This window comes from Budorcas taxicolor, chromosome Y (genome assembly GCF_023091745.1).
Source record: "Budorcas taxicolor isolate Tak-1 chromosome Y, Takin1.1, whole genome shotgun sequence".
NCBI classification, from domain to species: domain Eukaryota; kingdom Metazoa; phylum Chordata; class Mammalia; order Artiodactyla; family Bovidae; genus Budorcas; species Budorcas taxicolor.
In genome coordinates, this window is record NC_068936.1 from 3,335,087 (window position 1) to 3,353,985 (window position 18,899).

General features: G+C 47.7%; 1 pseudogene; it reads left to right on the forward strand.

Annotated features, from left to right (window-relative positions):
• Positions 1-6,487: 6,487 nt before the first annotated feature.
• LOC128070918 (testis-specific Y-encoded protein 1-like) lies at positions 6,488-8,708 on the forward strand (annotated as a pseudogene).
• The last annotated feature ends 10,191 nt before the right edge of the window (positions 8,709-18,899 follow it).

Consider the following 18,899-nt stretch of genomic DNA (forward strand, 5'->3'; position numbering starts at 1 on the left):
GATAAAGACTTTCTTAACTACAAGATTGACTTGAAGGTCAGTGAGGGAGAATGAGGGCATGCGTGTACGGGACTTGGTGGGGAGTTGGGGGGATCATGTTATCTATGTTCATGTGATGTGAGAATGTGCAGAGGTTTTGTGGAAACTGTTAATGCCTGCCTGGGAGGCAAGCTGAGGCACCTAGAAGCTTGTACCTTTACCCTCATCCCTGTCCTAGAAGGTGCAGGTGCAGAGCCATCCAAGGTCCAACGGCAAGGTGATCATTTCCTTTGGGGACAATGCCTACTTCTGGAACATGGTGATCATTAAGGAGTATTACCTTGACATCACTGGTAAGACATGGCTTCATGGAGGTGTAGGTGTGTTAGGGGATGGATGATCCACCTGCGGAATCCACCCCTGTGTTCCCTGTCTTTCTGCAGGGTATAGGGCGCGTTATTCCACGCCACTCCACTGGTTCTTGGACTTTGAATGAGGAGCACCCAGCTGCAGGCTGTATATCAGGAGTCTTAAATTTCTCAACTGGTTGTCAGGCCACAACTGCCCAGGATCGAACAGGATTGCTGAGGTGGAGTTGCTTTGGGCCTGCATACAGTTGATGACTGATGTTGGAGTTCTTGGATGCTCACGAGAGTGTTTGGGCCTGGTCAGCCCTGGGCTGACCTTGCTTGTGTTGCCAGCAGATCATTGGTCAAGACATGTGGGACAGTCCTGTGACGTATTACCCGAGGAAGGAAAGTTCTGCTCCGAGCGGTAACTGACAGAGACACATGCGGGGAGGGTGTCTGGAGGCGGGCCCTGAAGGGACAGCTGTGTCGTGGCCAGGACACTGTCCTTTTCCAAATGGGGATGCTCAGGCTCATGCAAGCTGGCTGCAGAGCCAGGCTTTGGGTCCTGCATGTAGCACATGACCTGCTGAGACTGGGGGCTTTGGAACTCGGTGTGTCCAAGTGAAGCAAGTCTTCCTCAGTGCGGTAGTCCAGGTGATACTACTAGAAACAGGATGAATTAAGTATCTTTGTCAGAATCTTCTTTCCATGTGTCAAGCCATCCCCCAGCCTCCTGTTAGTCAATGAGTTTAAGAATGCCTGTGCCTTACACTCCCACCCCTTACCCTGGGAAAGCCTATCATTGAAAGGGCGTCCTGTCCGGTGTCCCAGGGCACCTGTGTGCTGACCTTGGGATCTTCTGTGAATTTACACATCCACCAATCGGCGTCTCTCCACAGCCACACATGCTGCGCTGGAAGCTGCTTCAGGCTGACTTCGGAAAATACGGAAGTGCTCAGGGAGGAGGTGGACAGGGAGCTCCAAGGGCAGGACATGGTGCCTACTGACGCCATCTCCAACAGTGCTGGACATGGTGCCTTCAGCTCCTGAAACACCTGTGTTCCCTGTACACGTTTGTGTCTCTGTATCAAGCCTGTAATTGTATACACGTGTATGCTTGTGTTGCCTGTGCTTATGTGTGTATGTGTGTGTGTGTGTGTCTGGTCCAGGGAAAAAGCAGAGATGAAGGCAACAAGAGAGGAGATGCCAAGCAACCAGAAGAGGAGACACAAGGCATCACAAGTCTGAGGGTGGTTGCTCACTGTATCTCCGCAGTGACCCTGTCCAGGATGGGAATGAGGAAAGGATGGCCAGTAGTAACACAGGAACTTGGCTCCAGACATCTGGAATTAGAGGAAATACAGAAACACGCTCACCATTTCTCCCGTGTTGTAGTATGTGTTTGGACCAGGAAGAGCGGGTGCATGGTCTCTGGATTCACCCAGGGCAAATCAAGTGGTGTGGGGATTTCAAACCACCGCCTGTGGAGCCCACAGTCTGTGCGGACATGAGCCGGCATGCGGAAATGGTGGATGCGGATACAGAGGACCTGGGATGGTTGAGGAGGCTAAGGTCTTGCTGAGAAGGAAGAGACCTGAAGGAGAAAGAGACACAGATTGCCTGCTGCACTGGAGACTTGTTCCACACACATAAAAAGGAGACCCGGGAAAGTCCTGGACCAGGGCTGCCCAGGATCAGCCCATCAGCCAGCACGCTCTCTCCATGAGGGTGGCACACACTGGCACGATGCGACAGAAAATGCAAGACATGCTAATAAGGTAGGTTGTCCGTGCAAAACCACAGGCATCCTAAGAGAGACAAGGTGTGAGCGTGGCATGCCTCCAGGCACTTCCAGTCTCCTGGTAGTGCAGAAAGGCGAAGAAAGTGCAGGTGTTGGTGTACGCGTGTGTTCCTCTGCCGGGGTGTGCCTATGAGGGAGGGAACAGGGAGGAAGCAAGGATGGTGGGCTCATTGCATGTCCCAAGGGACCTCAGGAGAGCGGGAGACAGGGAAGCCCCTGGGGGCAGTTCAGGGCCTGCTGGTTTTCAGGGTCTAGGGGAAGTCCTGCCCAAGATACCCCATGGCTCATGCTGGAAGCCCTGACGTAAATTCCTTCTGTCATCTGGGCCTTGCCTGTGGCTTTTGGGGCCTGAGGGGCAAAGGTGTGTGTCTGCACCTGAGAGAGGATTCTAGCAGTCTTGCTGGAGCAGGCTGTCTGGTGTTTTCAGAGGGGATTTGCACCATCGGAAACTCAGAGGGAAGCTGCGTCCTGGCTGACCGTCTTCGATATCCCTGTGCCCAACCGAGGACTGGCTTCCTAGGCACATGGGCTCTGTAGGTAAGCAGGGATGCCTGACTGTAAGGAGTCCTACCTGGGCCTAATGAGACCAACTGAAAGAGAGTATTCACATTTAGCAAATCAGTGAGGGTGGGTGGAATCAAGCCCTCTTGTTGTTTTTGAGATAGAAAAACTGCTATCTGCCCAAGGGAGGCTTGATCTGTGGGCCCAGTAAGGGCAGGTTTCCCAGGTCATCATCTGTTGGGGGATTCCGTGGGTCAGGGTAGTCATAAACACAAGGGACTACGTGTGGAAATGCCACCTTATCTTTATGGCCTCAGGTTGCACGCCTTGTACCAGAAGTGGCCCTTTATCTATGTGCTCCTTCCTCAATACATGGTTATGTATTTATATTTTTAAAAGCTTTATAACTTTTTGTTATCAATATACATATGGAAAAATACATAAGTCAGGAGTGTACAGTTCCATGGATACTCACCAACTAAACACACCCACGTAATTAGCATCCAAATCAAGAAACAGAACATCACCGGCAACCCTGAAAACTCTCTTGTGTCTCTCCCAATCACCGCACTCCAAAGATAACTAGGATATCTGACTTTCAACGCATAGATTAGTTTGGTCTCTTTTGGACCTTTACATGAACGGAATCATACAGTATGCATCCCTGTGTCTAGCTTACATTACTTAACATTATACTTAATGAGACGTATCTATGTTTCCCCTGCAGCAATAGCTTGTTCGTTCTTGGCCTACAGTTCAAGATCTTTCTTAAATCTACATCTTGGCAAACTCATCTTTAAGAAGTAGATTGGCGATGCCCAGCTGGAGTTCTTATCATGTTCAATTTTCAGTTGACTTTCCATGTTTCAGTGAAGACAGTCTCTGCCTCTTTTTTTGGAACACTATTTCACAAGTCCTGACGTAGAAAATGTTCCTGAGAGTCTGAATTTTCCTTCCCAAGGATCCTTTTTATATTATCTAAATACTCTCCCTGGGACCATTATATTTTTCCAATGATAGAAGACTATTATTGTTCCCTCTTAGTCATCTTTTTGGCAGTAGTGCCTTTCTCCTTGCTTTCGCAGAACAACGTCTAAATGTCTTTCTACCTTCTGCCATCATTTTGAAGTTTAGGGTCCAAACCCATCAGCGAAATTCCAAGGACCATGTCCAGCCAATGGACACACACTGGGTTGTAAACAATCTTCATCTAAGGGAAGAATTTGGTTTTTTCTTTTTAATTCTTATATTTTTTATTTATTTTACTTTACAATATTTGTATTGGTTTTGCCAAACATACACACGGATCCTCACAGCACTGGATCACACACAGGCCCATCACAGTCCCTGGGGGCCCTTGGAGGCTCGGACATCTCTTTGGCCTCTTCCTGCTAAAGGGAGATAGCACTTGGAAGCACAGGTAGACAGGTGCACATCGAAAGCTACACAGATAGAAAGAACAGGGGGCCTCACTCAGAATGTTGTGGGCCCTAAGGGGTGGTAGGCTAGCAAAAGGGACACGGATTTGACCAGGAATGACCTAGATAGGTGCACACCAAGAAGACAGTTCTCCAAGTCAGCTGAGCCCAGACGTCCTTGTTTTCTGGTGCCCTGAAGGATTGCACAGACAATGGATCAGAATAGCCTGACTGGTACTGGGAAGCTGTCCAAGGTGATGGGAGAATGCAGAACGCAGGTGCCTGTCACTCAGCTGTCCAGGGCGAGCGTTTCCAACCTGCCCAATTCTCTGCAGATCGGTCCCTGTCAGGAGAAAAATGCCAAAATTTTGTAGCCTTTGAGGCTAAATCACAGAGTTAGAAGTGCAACCTGACATGATCGATGAGCATGTGAAAGAAAATAACCAGGACAGAGAAACTCGGGTGGTTACCAAAACTCATGTTCCTGGAGAAGAAAGCTTGTACTTCTGCATATCTGCAAGTTTCCTGTCAGGGATATTAGTGTGTACACACGCATGTGTGTGCATGTGTGCGCACAAAATTGCCTGACAGTACGCTTGTGAATATGAAGTGTCGGAACTGACCCAGCCAGGTGATGGAAGTTGGATAGCGAAAACATGAAAGCCATAGGGAAAGGTACATACTCAGGCCATGAGAAGCACTGGAGCCAGGGTACCAATGCCTGTTATCTCACTGAGTGAGCAGTTTCTAAGTGGAATCACAGTGGTGCACCCAGGAAGCCTGGCAGAAAGGAGAGGCAGGAAGAAATTGACTGGGGGCCACCAGGGAGAGTGCAGAGGAGCCAAGACACAGAACAGGCTGCAATGCCAGACACAGAAGCCACAGCGGGTGACCCCACAGCCCTTTGGACATGCAGCTACAAAGCCCTTTCCATCCTTCTCGAACACTGGGAATTCTTCCCCTGACCGTACCGTGAGCATGAGCAACACTTGCCGTTTATGTGAGGTTTCAGAAATGGACCAGCACCGCAGCATAGGCACTTGCTACCTGCATAGTCTTCCAGTCTGAAACATCACTCTTTGTACTCTTTGCAGAAAGCATATATAGGGGGTCAGGACTATACGATGGATGGCTTAGATTGTTCCTGTTGCTGCTCCCAGCCCCACAGGATTGGGGAACTGGGCAGGCTGGTACGTGTTCTCAGATGGAGAACAGAACCACCTGAAAGGGCCTCGATAGGGTAAATGGGCAGACGTACATGTCTCCCGCACCAGTGAGTCACGGAACTTAACAGGGAGTTGTCCTTAGCGACTCACTGGCAGGAATTTGAACAAGGTTCAGGGAGCTTCCTCATGCCAGCAGAGCATGCCCCATTTCTCCCTCTGTGAAAAGTGTGGCCAAGCCACCTCAGGCCTGTGCAGGTTCATGTCTGTCCAGTGAGGGAGGGAGGGTTACCCGACCCCTTCTGCGGTTCAGCAGGGACTGCCCACTGTTGGCTTTCAAGATGGAGAAAGCACTCTCGAAACCTGTGGAAAAAATAACTGATCTCCCGTCGGTGCAACTCACTCAGGAGGAGAAGGGCTTGCCTTCACTCCAAGGATAAGCTTCTCCTATAAGCGCTGGTGTCCATAGAGTGGCAAATGGCAACAGCACCACTTAAAGAGAAGGAGACACACAGACACCAGCCCTGGAACACACAAGGAAGGATTGCTCCAAACAGTGCTATGCCAAAGCAGAGACAAAGAGACAAAGAGAGAGCTCTATACCCTAGGGTCCTGGTGTCCCTGAACAATGGAGATCAACGTGGCAAACGGTGGGGTTTCTCCCTACTCCCCTAGCATCCGGCCAGCAACAGTCTGTCTGTCCCATGGAGAAAAGTATCCAGCCACTTGGCACCCCTGTGTATCCTCTGGATACTCAGGGAGAGCTCCCAGATATTGAAGGTCCTGTGGGACACAGGAGTGTGCTGTTTGGATTGTGGATCAGGAAACCGTGGCTGGAATTTCCAGAACCAGATCAATGACAGTGCCTGAGGTAGCGGCAGATGCAAAACCTGCTAGCTCTCTGGATCAGAGTCTGGCCACGTAGTGGAGCTGGATCCCAGGAACCACGGAAGATGCCATCCGGTCTAGGGGCGTGTCCATCGTGTGCTGTCCACCACCCTCTCGGCCACTGATCTAGATTTGGGTCAGCTGCCTGTGCGTGGCTCACAGCCTAGGGCCCCGCCTGTATGGCTGATGTCCCAGGGCCCGTTCACCCTGTCCTGGGCTGCCACCGTCCGTTTCTATAGTTCAGACCAACCCTCCCACCCCCCCCCCCACACGCGAGCCATAGCCTCTGAACCATGCCCCACACTCCCCACAGCAAAAACGCTAGTGGGCCCCACAGGATTACTGCACCCTGGGCCGCCATTGCTCACCACTTGCTGTGGTGCTATTATGTCCTGTCCCTTAGCGTCTGACCCAGGCTGGGGTCATGGGCAGAGCCAAGAGGAGCGTGAGAGGAATGCGGGAGCGTCCTGGGACCCCAGACCTCCTTAGCTGTGAGCTCCTTAGGTGCTCAGGGGGATGGGGCCCCGTGGCCTGTCCTGGTGATGCTGCGCATGGCTGGGACGTTGCAGCCACCAGTGGCCACGCCAGGCAAAGATGCCACCCTCTTCAGAGTGGAGGCAGGAGAGGACGGCGAGGCCCAGGTGGACGGAGTCGTGGCAGGGATCAGACGGGGTTTCCAGCTGCTTCCAGAGGACATCACTGAGGATGTGGAGGTTGTGCCGCATGAGTAACAGCGACAGGGGTCCTCCCTGGAGCTGGAGGAGAAGACGGTGGAGGAGCAGTGCCAGGAAAGGCCTGGAGGCCCGAGTGAGCCCCCGGCACTAGATGTGATGCAGGCACTGGCGACCCTGCAAGTGGAACTGAGCTCTGAGCCTGAGAAAACCTACAGGGCCTACGTTTGGTTCATGTGCAAGAGCCATGAGAGGAGGAAGCGGGACTTGGCTCAGAAGAGTGCCATCATCCAGGGCATCCCTGGCTTCTGGGCCAACGTGGTATCCTTCCTGCTACTCCTTGTGGTCCGCTGCTCAGGAGGAGGGGGAGGTGCAGAGGCAGGAGCAGGAGGAGGGGTGGAGGCGAGGGGGCAGGATGGTGGACCCTGAAGGAAGTGTGGTACTGGGCAATTGGCAGGCTCCAAAGGCACAGCTGAGTAGAGTCCGGGCAGGGCCACACCTGTAAGTGTCGCAGCCATGACCCTGTGTGTCTACTTCAGGCCTGCATCTGAGGAGGAACAGCCTCTAAGTCAGAAATGACCAGAGACAGTACACCAGAGCCGCCTTAGCTGACAGTTATTGTTGTCAAGGTGAATGATTCCTTAAATAACTGAGATATGGGAGTCACACACACACACGCACACACACACACACACACAAACCCACAGAACATATGTAGACATACACTAGCCAACCCCAACCCCTTTGCTTTCAGACATGGTTTGTCACAACGATTGTTAGTCCTACCATGTAGGCAGTGACATGCCACTACCCAGCATACACAGGTCTGGGAAATAATAGCTATCAGAAACAGCCCCTGCCTGGGGAATGCAGACCACCTCAGATACAGAACACCACCAGGAACACAGAGCCATGAGCTTGTCTGATGGTATGGCAGGGCCTGAGCTCATCAGTAGTGGCTGGGTAAGCAGAAGTGCCCAGCATCCTTGAAGATGCCTCTTCCCGTGTCCTTCTTCCACCCCAGACTAGGGCTGATGCGCCTGGCTCTTCTGGGCCCAGCATGTGGCATAAATGGCTCCTTGACCTCAAGCAGATTATGAACCACCCTCAAGTTCCTGTCATGATCAGCGACCAAGATAAAGACTTTCTCAGCTACATGATCGACTTGAATGTCAGTGAGGGAGACTGAGGACAGGTGGGCATGGGACTTGGTGGGGTGTGGGAGGACCATGTTATCCATGTCCTACACTGTGAGAGTTTGGAGAGGCTTCGTGGAAGCTGTTAATGCCTGCCTGGGAGGCAAGCTGAGGACCCTAGAAGCTTGCACCTTTTCCCTCCTCCCTGTCCTAGCAGGTACAGGTGCGAGCCGTCCACGGTCATGCAGCAAGCTGATCTTTTCCTTTCGAGACCACCCCTATTTCTTGAAAAGAGTGATCATAAAGGAGTATTACCTTGACATCACTGGTAACACGTGAGTCCGGGAATGATGATTGTGGGTGTGCAGGGGTGTGGATGATCCACCTCTGGGATCCACACCCATCTCCCCTCTCTTCCTGCAGGGTATAGGGGACATCGTTCCACTCCAGTCCGTTGGTTCTGGGACTTTGAACAGGGAGCACCAGCTGCAGGCTGGACACCAGGAGCCTTAACTTTCTCAACTGGTTGTCAGGCCACAACTGCCCAGAATCAAACAGGATTGCTGAGGTGGTATTGTTTTGGTCCTGCATACAGTTGATGATTGTTGTTGGAGTTCTTGGCTGCTCGTGTGAGGGTTCAGATCCTGGTCAGCCCAGGGATAAGCTTGCTCAGCAGCAAAGTGTTGCCAGCAGATTATCAGCGAAGATCAGTGGGATGATCTCCTGAAGGACTACCCCAGGAGAGAAGATTCTTCCATGACAGAAACACATGTGGTGAAGGGGTCTGGAGGTGGGCCATGAAGGGACAGCCTTGTGCTAGCCGGGACACTGTCCTTTCCCAAATGGGCTTGCTCAGTCTCATGCACGCTGGCTGCGGAGTCTGAATTTGGGCCACGCATGTAGCAAGTGGCCTGCTGAGACTGGGGGCTTGGGGATTCAGTGTGTCTGTGAGTGAAGCAAGTCCCCTCAAATCAGTTGTGGTTGCAGAGTTGAGAGTGCTAGGTGATACTATTAGAGGCAGGGTGAATTAAGTTCCTTTGTCAGAATCATCCTTCCATGGGTCCTTCCATCTCCTGGCCTCCTGTTGCTCACTGAGTTTGAGATTGCCTGTGCCTTACACTCCCGCCCCTTACCCTGGGAAGGCCTAAAATTGCAAGGGCGTCCTCTCCGGGGTCCCAGTGCACCTGTGTGCTGACTTTGGGATCTTCTGTGAAATTCCACATCCACCACTTGGTGGCTCAGCACCACCACACATGCTGCGCTGGAAGCGGCTTCAGGCTGCCTTGGGAAAATACGGAAGAATTCGTGGAGAAGGTGAACAGGGAGCCCCAAGGGCAGGACATGGTGCCTACTGTCGCCATCTCCGCCATTGCTGGCCTCGGTCGCCTTCACCTCCTGAAACACCTATGTTCGTTATTTGCATTTGTGTCCCCGTGCTGAGCGTGTGTGTGTATACACACGTGCTTATTTGTGCTGCCTGTGTGTGTGTGTGTGTGTCCAGCCCAGGGCAGAGCCAGAGATGAAGGCGGCAGGAGAGGAGGTGCTGAGCAACCAGAAGAGGAATCATGAGGCGACCAGGCTGAAGGTGGTCAGTCGCCGTATCTCTGCATTGACCCTGCCCAGGATGGGAACGAGGAAAGGATGGCCAGTGATAACTCCAGACTGTGGCTCCAGATATCTGCAATTAGACCAGATACAAAACATGCTCATCAGTTCTACCGTGTTGTTGTGTGTGTTTGGATCAGGAAAAGGGTTTCACGGTCTAAGGATTCACACAGAGCAAATCACGTGGGGTGGGGCTTTGAAACCACTGCCTGTGGAGCCCTCAGTGTGTGGGGCCACGGGCTGGCCTCTGGAAATGATGGACGTGCCTATGGCAAGACCCGGGATGGTGAGGCTAAGGTCCTGCCGAGATGGGCAGAGAGCTGAAGGAGAAAGAGTCACAGATTGCCTGCTGCACTGGAGACTTGTTCCACACACATGTGACAAGGAGAACTGGGAAGGTCCTGGGCCAGTGCTGCCCCAGATCAGCCCAGCAGCCAGCACACGCCCTCCCTGAGGGTGGCACACACTGGCACGGTATGACACAAAACATGAGATGTGCTAAAGTATGCTGTATCTGCAAAACCACAGGCATCCTAGGAGAGACATGCTGTGAGCGTGGCATGCCTCCAGGCACTTCCAGCCTGCCTCCCTGGCAGTGCCCAAAGGCGAGGAAAGCGCAAGTGGGCTTACCTGTGTGACCCTATGCCGGGATATGCCTGTGAGGGAGGGAACAGAGAAAAGACAAGGGCGGTGGGTAAACTGCATGTCCCAAGGGACCCCAGGAGAGGGAGACAGAGAAGCCCCTGGCACAGTTCAGGGCCTGCTGGTTTTCAGGGTCCAGACTCTAGGCAGTAGCGGTCCTGCCAAAGATACCCCATGGTCCATGCTGAAAGTTCTGACATGAATTCCTTCTTTTCTTTGGGGTCTTGCCCCTGGCTTTGGGGGCCTGAAGGGCAAAGGTGCACGTCTGCACCTGAAGGAGGATTCTGGTAGTCTTGCTCAAGCAGAGTCTCTGATTGTGTTGTAGGGGATCTGCACCCAGGTGACACTCAGAGGGATGCTGCCTTCCAGGTGACCGTCTTGGATGTCCCTGGGCCCAACCGGGCACTGGCTGCCTTGGCAACAGGTGCTGTGTAGGGAAGCAGGGATGCATGACTGTAGGGAGTCCGACCTGGGCCTAATGAGAGCAGCTGAAAGAGAGCCTTGGCATTTAGCAAATCACTGAGGCATGGGTGGTTCAAGCCCTCTTGGTCCATTTGAGATAGTAACACTGCTTTCTGTCCAACGGAGGCATTAGCTCTGGGCCCAGAAACTGCAGGTTTCCCAGGGCATCATCCGTTGGGGGACTCCATGTGCATGGGTAGTGTTAAACACAAAGGAAGATGTGTAGGGATGCCACCTTACTTTTATGGCCTCCAGGTCCATTCTTGGTATCGGAAGAGACCCTGTATCCATGTGCACCTTCTTCACAACCTTGCATCAGACCCAGGCCTGTCACAGTCTCTGGGGGCTTTTGGAGGCTCAGGCGTTTCTGGCCTTTTCCTGCTACGTGGAGATAGCACGTGGGGGCACAGGCAGATGGTGCACACAGAACGCTACACAGATAGGAAGAACAGGGGGCCTCATTCAGAATGCTGGGGGCTGTAACGGGTGGTAGGCTAGCAAGAGGGGCACAACATTGACAAGGAATGACCTAGATAGGGGCACACCGAGAAAGCAGTTCTTCAAGTCAGCTGAGCTCAGAGGTCCTTGCTTTCTGGTCCCCTGAAGGAATGCACAGGCAATGGATCAGGCCAACGTGACTGGTACTGTGAAGCTGTCCAAGGTGATGGGAGAATGCAGAAGGCAGGCACATGTTATACAGCTGTTCATGCCAAGAACTTCCAACCCTGCCCGCTGCTCTGCAGGCCAGTCCCTGTCAATAGCAAATGCCAAGGTTTTGGAACCTTTGAGGATAAGGCACAGAGGTAGAAGTGTAACATGACATGATCGATGAGCAAGTGAGAAAACAAGGACAAAGAAATGTGGGTGCTTACCAAAATTCACGTTCCTGAAAAAGAAAGCTTGTACTTCGGCATATGGACAGGTTTCCTCTCAGCGATGTTACTGTGTACACACATATGTTTGTGCACATGTGCGCGCAGAAATTTGAGTGCTTACCAAAATTCATGTTCCTGGAAAAGAAAACTGTACTTCTGCATATGGACAGGTTTCCTCTCAGTGATGTTACTGTGTTCACCCATACATTTGTGCACATGTGCGTGCGGACATTTGAGTGCTTGCCAAAATTCATGTTCCTGGAGAAGAAAACTTGTACTTCTGCATATGGACAAGTTTCCTCTCAGGGATGTTACTGTGTACACGTGTATGTTTGTGCACATGTGTGCGTAGAAATTTGAGTGCTTATCAAAATTCATGTTCCTGGAAAAGAAAGCTTGTACTTCTGCATATGGACAAGTTTCCTCTCAGCGATGTTACTGTGTACACATGTATGTTTCTGCACATTTGCAGGCAGAAATCCCTGCCAGTTCGCTTGAGGGTATGAGCTATTGCAACTGACCTAGCCAGGTGATAGAAGTTGGACAGCAAAAACATGAAGTTCTTAGGGAAAGGTACATAGTCTCTGGCCAGCAGAAGCACTGAAGCCAGGGAATCGCTCCCCGTTATCTCACTGAGCAAACACGCTCTAAGTGGAATCACAGTCGTGCAGCTAGAATGCCTGGCAGAAAGGAGAGGCAGGAGGAAAGAGCCTGGGGAGTGTGAAGAGGAAAGTCCACTACACCTGCAGTTTATGAAAACTAGAAAATGTACCTAATGTGCTGGGAGGACAAACTGTACTTAATTAATTGACTTATCTAAGAGGATTTCCATCCAAACAGCCAAAAGTGCTTCCTGGTCTCTTCTTGCTGCCTGTAGTAAAACATGAAGGGAATTTTTCTAAAAATTTGGCAATTTTTCAGTCTTTTAAGACGACAGAAGATGTTAAAGTTAATGACTCTCAAGCAAGATCATATCCAGGGCATTGAGATTAGGTGGTCTAAATATAACATTTTACACCACCAACAGGCCAGTTCTTCTTCGTATTATTTTTTATAAACAAAGGTGTTCTAAAGGTGAGTGTGACTGTAAAATTGTTTGGTAAGCCTCAGAAAGCTGGAAGGGGATGCCTCATGGCATTATTTAGTCAGGCCAATACCCTCCAAAGAGTTTAGGGGTGTCACTCCGAGATCCTTTCAGTCACACAGTAAGACTTCTACCAAGGTTCAGGGTGTTATCCCTCAGCTATCTCAGCAGAAAACCAAGACAGAGTAAGCCTTATTATGAAGACATGTGTGATTGTGGCTTTGGAGTGGGGTGCTTTGCCATGAACACCAGTAAGAGTATCAGGAGACACACCAAGGTTTTAAGATAACATATTTAAGTTCAGCTCGGACTGCAAGGACCAGCAATAGTACAAAATAGGAGCTCTGGACTTCTACCTTCTACAAGCAGGAAGCAGGCTAGGGAGACTGTTTCATGTAACCATATACTAGCCACCTTTCTCGCAACGGCATCACGTCAGGGGGTAGAGTTAAAAATTCAGAGACTGAAGCCGAGGAAGTTTCCAGGCCTTAAATACTAATCAAAGGACTGCCCACAAGAACCCATGGGATTTCACAACTGCTACTATTGACTCCCATCTCCCCTCCCCTTTCTGGAACAGGAGTGTCTATGAAGGTTATCTATGCCCCAACATACCACCACTGTATGTCGGCTGTGAAAGGGAGCAGATTTACTCATCTCTTTTGCTCACACATCCTCCGGTCTAGAGGAACTACACTTGTATAATTTGAACTGATGTGTTGGAGACTTGAGAGGCTCTTGGACTGCAAGGAGATCAAACCAGTCAATCCTAAAGTAGATCTCTCCTGCATATTCATTCGAAGGACTGATGCTGAAGCTGAAGCTCCAACACTTGGGCTACCTGATGCGAATAACTGACTCTTTGGAAGAGACCGTGATGCGGAAAAAAATGAAGGTAGGAGAAGGGGACAGCAGAGGATGGGATTGTTGGATAGCATCATCGACTCAATGGACTTGAGTCTGAGCAAGCTCCTGGAGTTGACGGACAGGGGAGCCTGCAGGGCTGCAGTCCATGGGGTCGCAAAGAATACGACACAACTGAGCAACAGAACACTTGAGATACTGTACACGTGGACCCTGATCCATAGCTGGACCTGACTTAGACGACAAGGTCCTGAACTTCAAGTTAATGCTATAACAGATAAATCGTTTGAAAGCATTGGCAGGAAAATGCATTTTGGACATACAAGCATGTAAACAGTTTCCGGCCATCTGTGTACCACGCGGTTTTAAACTATGTCCACGGTTCCTTCCTTCTCCCCTTCACATGTGTGGTGGACTTAGTGGCTCACTTCTCATGTTAGAATATTGTAGAAACGAACAATGAAGCGTCTGAGACTAGGTCATAAAAGGCACTGCAGCCTCCTTGCTCATCCTCTTGGATCACTCACTCTAGAAGCCAGCTTAGTCATATCTTGGGAACACTCAGGTAGCCCTGTAGAGAGGCCCATGTGAAAGAACCGAGGCTTTCTCCCAACAGCCAGCAAGCAAACTGGTTTCAACAGCTATGTGAGTAAGCCATCTTGGAAGGAAATCCACCGGCGCATGGCAAGGCTTCAGAGGATGGCAATCTCATGAGACACTGAGCCACAACACTCAGCTGAATTACTCCTGGATTCCCAACTTTCACCAGCAGTATGAAACTATATTGTTTCAAGCTGCTAGTTTTGGCTAATTGGTTATGCAGCACTCGTTCATTAATGCACTGCCAACTTTGGGCAATGCCTTTATTCAGGGCTGCCTGTCCATCTAGTCCAATCTAATCCAGAATCTGCTACTTCACTTTAGAAAACACAGCCCACCCTTGATTTGACCACCCTCAGTATCAGATCAAATATCATTTCACTCACCTGAATATCTTATCAGCCTTGCCTAGCCTCAGCAATGATCCTCTCAGTTGAGCCAGAATCCACCCTCACCCTTATAGTCCTCTTAATAAGTTTCCATCCACTGACACCCATTCTGTTATTGTTGTCCATTGCTTTTCAGTCTCCCATCTCTGTTTGTAATCCCATGGACCCACCCTGTTCCTTAGCTATAAATCCCAGCTGCATCCCTGCTGGAGTCAGACATAAGCTCAATCTCTCTCCCATGTTATAATACCCCCACTGTAGTACTCTTACCTTGAATCAAGTTTTCCTTACCACCTTTCGGAAGTGTTATGAATAATTTTTTAACATTGCCAAGTTCTGTTAGTAAGGATAATTCTCAAAGGAATATAGTTTTATACCTTACTCTCTATACTATATTCATGTGGGGGAACAAATATCTAAAATTAAAACATTTTATGTTTTCACCATACAAACAGAAAATATCTTTGAAACTACATTTACATATCTTAAAACATGTAGGAATCTGAAAAGGATGTGTGTATAGACATGTCAGTGTATACACACACATACCCTCAGAGCTCCAAGGAAAACTTAATTCTCAGCAAACGATAAATTAAAACATTCAGCCTGAAAATAGTGAAATCTTTGGAATCAACTTGCCAAAAATCTTAGACAATGAAATTTTAATTAAAAACCATGTATACATAAAAATATTTGGGATTCAGACAAAATTGCTAAATAAAGATAGGTCAATCCCTAAACCATCTATGAGAAAAAAAAAAAAAAAAAGAAATCCTCAGTATCATGTAATAACCTATAACGGAAAAGAACCTACCAAAGAATAGATACGTATCTGCATAACTAAATCACTCTGATATACATCTGAAATTCAAGACTGTAAATTTAATACATTAACAGAGAAAAAAATTGTAAAGAAAGCTTCTAAAATACAAAGTTACAAAGGAAAAAATCCTAAAGAATGTAGAAAGTATATATGAATTGAAACAAAAATAGAAAACAACAAAAATGAACCTTGTTGGGATAATAAAGCAAGAGCTGCTTCTTGGAAAAAGAAAATCAGAAACATTGATACAACGGTGGCAAATCTAATAAGGGGACAAGGAGGTTAATTATGGGATTCTGAGAGGATAATATTCAACTCTGAGTGGAATTACATTTGTTTCAGGAAAGGTCCAGTCAAGGAAAAACCTGGAGAAAGAAAGGGAAGGAAAGAAAGAGGAAGAGAGACAAGGGAACAAAGCAAGAAAAAGAAAGGAACGAACGGAGAACGAAAGAAAAGTAAATGTCTCAACAGATGTTGTAAACTATCCAATCAAACAATTCTCTTCAAGATCTAAAAACAGAAACGGAAATTTATTAAGCCAGATACTCACTGCTTTTGATGGTACTCAGAACAAGAAAGCCCATTTACACATCACTATTTAGAAGTTCAGAACTGGCCAACACCAATATGATTATTTAAAAAAATAAAAATATGCCATGTTATTTGTAAAAAGACAGACAGCAGAAATAATTTTTTAAAAATTATTTCTACAAATACTAATTTTACTTACAATGTTTGGCAACATTAATAAAATAATAAATTTTTCCCAAAAGAACAAGCACAGCAGACAAGGAAATTCACAAAGGGCAGTAACAAAATAGTAATGTTGACAGATCTTCAATATATTCGTAAAGAAAACAAAGTGTCATTGTGTGAACAAAATATAGAGGTATCAATAGAAAAACAGAGGAAGCTCCTGAAAGAACTCAACTCACTATTAACTATCTTTTATTTGCAGGCACAGAATCTGACTCAAGTTAAATCTAAGAAGCAAAGCCCTGAGGTTATTATCTCTTCGTTTGTGTGTGTGTGTGTGTGTGTGTGTGTCTGTGTGTGTGTGTGTGTGTGTGAAAATTTAGGAAATTTAGGCTGGAGAGGGAAGAAGAGGATAGAGACTTCAAGTGCCTTGAAGGAGGAGGAGGAAAGAGAGGGGGTTGGAGATTTGATTGTGTTATTTGAACAGCATTGGTGAAGCTCAAACAAGGGAGGTAGCAAGCCATGCAGGCCTACAGGAAGAGCATTTCCCGAAGAACAGCACTTGCAGTCTCTGGATCGGGAAGAAATGGAATTTGATGGAGGAAAACCAAGGCCAGTGTTGTCAAAAAGAGTACATTCGTGGGGAAAAGAGTAGAGTAGAAGGACAGAGAATGGAAGAGAGGAAGCAGTCAGGGACCATATTGCTGGAACCTTTTAATTTGGCAATAAATACAACTTGTCCTCCTTAGGAGCATACTTCACAGCAACTAACAGTAACAGTGTTGATAATACTCAGCAACAATAAAAACACATAACTAAAACATTTCGTATTTTTTACTACAGAAATCGAAGAAAGGAGATAAGAATGCAATAGTCTGCGTATTTATTTATACACAGAGTTTTCACCTGAGACCAGAATACACACACACTCTTTATACAACTAAAAGTGGTTTAAGCTGACACTCAGCAAAGTGCTTTGGCCCAAGTAAACTAACTGGAAAGGCCTAGTAAAATATTCAAAGTGCAAATAAACCAATCAAGCTTCAAGTAAATAAACACAATTTATTTGAATTTGAATTTACACTCAGGAAATTACCTAAAATGGAGACAATAGACTCACTACAGCTTAATCATCTGTAGTCCTTCCTCTTCAGTTCTGAGAGGGATGCTAACCCCTTGGTGATTATCACTTTCCAGCATTTTGGGAAAGCTTAGAGGACTTAAATAAATTGAGGAGTGGGGAGAGTGGGGAGAGACAAACAGGAGGAGAAAGGAAGAGGAAACGGAGAGATTGCTCCTGGCATAGGTCTACAGACAGGATCCCAGCTTCCTTGAATGGTGCACAGAGACCGCTAGCTATCTGTGCCAGAAGTGGAGAAGGGGTGACGTTCAACTCCAGGAGGAGACTCAACTCCAAGGACCTACAGAGGCAGCCAAGTGTGCTGATGTTCAGGAACCAATACTTAGAGGGTACCCCACAGGACTGTGAAAGAGCCCTTGGAGACCGCAAGAAAAAAAGGTTTCCACGAGTATAATCACAGATTAGATGGTTGGCGAGATTAGAGGAAGGATAACTCTATGACCTGATAATTACTGAAATACATGAGACAATTCTTGCACATCAGACTGTGTCAAGAAAGACTGAAACTCAATTAGTTTGATACAATGGGAAATTACACACGCCAAGAATTAGCTGTTAACGCTACTACATTTGTGTCCAAGGCAAGATAAGATACAAAACTGAAATCTTCACATGTTCAACTAGGGTAAGACACATGTAACTGGAAAATATAAGGAAGAGTTCTAAAAAGGGTTTAATCACCCTGGACTATTTTTATCCGCCATATTTACTATTCTTGGACAACTCCATTGTAGCTTAAGGGTAAGAGAACTCAATTTAGCCCAATTCAAAAGCTGAACAGATTTCCTGTGTTTGATCCTTTGCAGTTAAAACTATGGGTCCAGCACAAATCAAAGTGGACGTCAAGGCTCTCTTTCCTTTGGGAATTTTAACTTGCTTTGCTACTGTGTCTGACACAGATATGCCTACCTCATTGGGACTACAGGCCAGCCAACTGGCAAAGGGGACGCAATGAATCAAATTCCCCTTTTGATCACTCAACAGGAGGTCCACAGGCACCAGGTCTCATTCTATTAACTATCTCTGCTTCTCCAACTGCAGTCAGTGATACACAGGGCCTGCTTGATGCTTGCAAGGGTCTCTCACCAAACACAGGCATTTTAACCGTTGGCTTCCTTGAGATGTCCCTGGGCTAGGTAAACGCACTCTGAGACAGTGTTCCTTCTACCTTGGCTCTATGCCTGGAGTGAATGTATGCCTCTTCCTCAGCTGGGACAAGAAGCCACAGCTCTTCACTGATTAAATCCCGTGTCTGGTCCAAACTCACATCATAGCTTCTCCATCAACTTCACCACTGCACACTTTCAGAGCCAGGTTATCTTCGATCAGCCCAAGAGGCACTTCAGAGAGTGACATTCAAATCTGGCTATATAGCTGATACTGAGAACTTCAAGGCATGAAAACAGTTGAAAATTACGTTGCTAAAACACTCTACAGATTATATGTATACTAGAGCTTTCAAACTTACAAGTAACATCAGCTACCGAAATAGGTTCTTACTTTTCCTTTCTCCACTTCTCTCATTCTCTCTCTCTCACACACACGTGCACACAATCTTTTTACATGTTAAGACAATTATATGAAAAACAGATAATAGATTTTTAAATAACATCTCAATACGCAGATCAAACGAAATTGTACTTCCTGTATTTAAAACAAAATCACATAAATTACCCATCGGTTTCCCTATATTTGATATTATTGAATAATGCTATAATTTGATCTTTTGGGTTTTAATGGGGTTTTTAACTTTGACTGAAATACTTGCTTCAGACTTACTGAAAGCAGAATTAACTTTTTTCTTCTTTTTT